This window comes from Octodon degus, unplaced genomic scaffold, assembly GCF_000260255.1.
Source record: "Octodon degus isolate 3935 unplaced genomic scaffold, OctDeg1.0 scaffold00214, whole genome shotgun sequence".
NCBI classification, from domain to species: domain Eukaryota; kingdom Metazoa; phylum Chordata; class Mammalia; order Rodentia; family Octodontidae; genus Octodon; species Octodon degus.
The window spans coordinates 1406686-1409694 of NW_004524790.1; the positions used below are offsets into that span (position 1 = coordinate 1406686).

A 3009-nucleotide genomic window follows, 5' to 3' on the forward strand; every position below is an offset into this window, starting at 1 on the left:
TCAGCTGATCCTTGAGACTGGCCATCTTGGACTTAGAACCACGAGGAACCGGGAATGCACGCGGGGCGAGCGTCGGGGTGCACACTTCTCAGATCCGGACTCAGCGGCAGCAGCTCCGACACCTATCACTTTCATATGATCCACTCTAAATACAGCTCAGGCCAATACTACCAGTGGAAGAAAAGACAGTTCCCCAACCCCTGTAGGAAAGACATGTATTGCCTCACATGTCTTGTGTTTAAAGCATGAAAAAAAATGTACAAAAGAGCTTTTGTTCTCTTGGCCCACTGCTCACTTCTGCTTAGAGAAATACTCCTTGCTTTTCTGGACATCAGGCTTGATGGCATCACTGCCAGGCTTCCGCCCAGCTGGGCACACTTCTCCATGTTTGTCAGTGAACTGGGAGACCTGCACGAGTCTCTGAGCTTCATCTACTGAGCAGCCAACAGGAATGTCGTTTACTGTGATCTGCCGAAGGAGTCCCTTGTCATCAGTGATAAAGAGGCCCCTGAATGAGATGCCTTCATCAGCCTTTAAGACCCCACAATCCTGAGAAATGGTGCGCTTGGGATCTGATGCCAAGGGAATGTTCATAGGCCCCAGTCCTTGTTCCTTGGGTAGGTCGATCCGGGCCAGATGACACAAGTGAGAATCCACAGACTCACTGATCACTTTTTAGTTAAGTTTCTTAGATTATTCTGCCCTGTCACTGGATGCAGTTATCTCCATGGGGCCCACAAAGGTGAAATCAAGAGGATAAAAGAAGAACACAACATATTTTCCTTTGTAGTCGGACAGGCTGATATCTTTGAACTGATCCTCTAGCATAACAGCTGCGGCTTTAAAGTTGGGCACAGGGTGCCCAATTTTGGCACTTACAGATGACATCTTGCTATCAGCAGTTCCCATGCCAGGATCTCTCAACCACGAGTCACCAACACAGGGGCCAAGAGGTGGCATGAGGACTCGAGGGGTGTGGACTTTGTAGACAGCACCGCTCTCGCGAGATTCTCTCGAGGTCCAATTTTGTTAAGGCCTGTCCTGAGGTGCCATGCCTTTAAATTGTACTGCTTAATTTAGAGTACTGATTAGTTCTTGTCTAGTGTAGTTATACAGCCCCCTCTTATCTTTATGCCATTAATAGATGGAGAGGAGGAGGGGAAGGCAAGGAGCTAAGGCAGTGCAGAGTAGAAAAAAATACAAATATGGCAGGGTGAGAGTAGGAAGACAGAAGGGAGGACACACTGAAAGAGGAATGGGTTATGCTGGGGATTAAACTCAGAACCTTGTGCTTTCCAGGCAGGTGCTTATGCTGCTGAGCTACCTCCAGGACCCAGAAACAATATTATAGTTACAATACTAAAATCAACCAAAATCAAGAAAGGGGAACTGAAAGAAAAGAGTATGAAAATGAAGACAAAATATAGAATAAAAAACTAGCCAAGATGGCCCAAGTCCAACAAAGTAGTAAGGTTGCTTAGCTAGGACTACACTAGGAATATGACACTGGGAATAAGAGCAAGAGCCCATGCACAGTTGTTACCGCCCTGGCCCAGAGCTTCCCTCTGCTCCCTCCACAATGATATTATGGGGTCCACTAGCTTCTGTTTCTCCCAGAGGGCCAGACAACCTCCTGTTGGCAGCCTTGAGGACTGCTGCTCCCAGCTAACTTGTGTCAGCTTTTGAGCTGGGGCACGCTCCTCAGCATACCTTTATGAATCCAACTACGTTGATCAGTTTGGAGGGTAAGCACCATGGGCTTCTCTGTGTCTTCTCTCTGCAGGCTTTCCTTGCCTGTTATATGACTTCCAAACCACTAACTTGGGTGCTGATCAGGGCAGATGTCTGTTCCAGCCCTGCCCTCCTAAGTGGAGGAGGCAGTTCTCTCAAGGCTCCCCAGATCCTGGTTCACTAGGACTTTGTTCCTTGTCATTGTTGCAGGAGCAGTTTTCCCTCCTTTCTGTTGTTGCTGAGCACCCACCACAGTTATGGGGAGGGTGCTGAGTGTTCCATATACAGCACTCCTGGTGCATGTGGAAGAAATAGGTTGGTAATCATTACCATTATCTTTACCATTATCATCACTGGGGAACAATTCTACATTTCCCAGTGCTTTTACTGTCTCCCGCAGTGCCAGAGCACTGCCTACTGTGTGGAGTGCTTCCAGCTGATGCTGAGGGTGGTGGGTACATATGCATGTGGAAATTAAGTTTCATTGATTCTACTTTCAGCTTCTTTGAGTCTCTGTGTTGGAAAGGCCTTACCTCTCCACATACAATGTGGAAGAGAGAATGACTGTGGATCTGTTCAGCCCATCGGGCCACAGATGAAGGGCCACACTATTGCAATGCTGAATAGTCGTTTCCTAAGAGGGCACGTGCTCCAGGACCACGTTCCAGATGTGGAGCATCTGTCCCACCTTCTAAACACTGGATATGAATATTGCTGGATTATCTTTTCCTTCATCATCTAGCATTAGACTTTATTTTTCAATCCCATGTCAAGGTAATTACTTCTCTTCAGCACTGAGTTAGAGGTGTTCACGGTGGCTGCCCCTCCCCCAGTGGAAGCCTGTGCCCAAAGAAGCAGTTTGGGACAGCAACATAAACAGCATTAGAAAATCAACCTAATCATCTTGTGAAGTATTTTAAGTTGAAAATCTGCCTGATATTCTCAGTAGCTCCAGTGCAAGCACTTGTGGAATCTCAACACTGATTCATGATTTGCATTTTAATTTTTAAATTTTATTTTATTTTATTTTTTTGCGGAACTGGGGATTGAACTCAGGCCCTTGCGCTTGCCAGAGGAGTGCTTATTCCACTGAGCCATCTCCCCAGCCCCATGATTTGCATTTTAAATGTATATAGTCCACTAAAATAGAATGGATCGTCACTGAAATGACGAGTGCTTATCAAGCACTGATGGCAAACCTCGGTTCAGCTGGCCAGATGTCAGAAGCGTTCCCACTGAAATAAAGAACAAGAGTGAATCAGACACGTCTCATGTTCA

At 46.6% G+C, this 3009-nt stretch overlaps 1 pseudogene; it reads right to left on the reverse strand.

Annotated features, from left to right (window-relative positions):
* Positions 1-253: 253 nt before the first annotated feature.
* LOC101581251 lies at positions 254-888 on the reverse strand (annotated as a pseudogene).
* Positions 889-3009: the final 2121 nt, after the last annotated feature.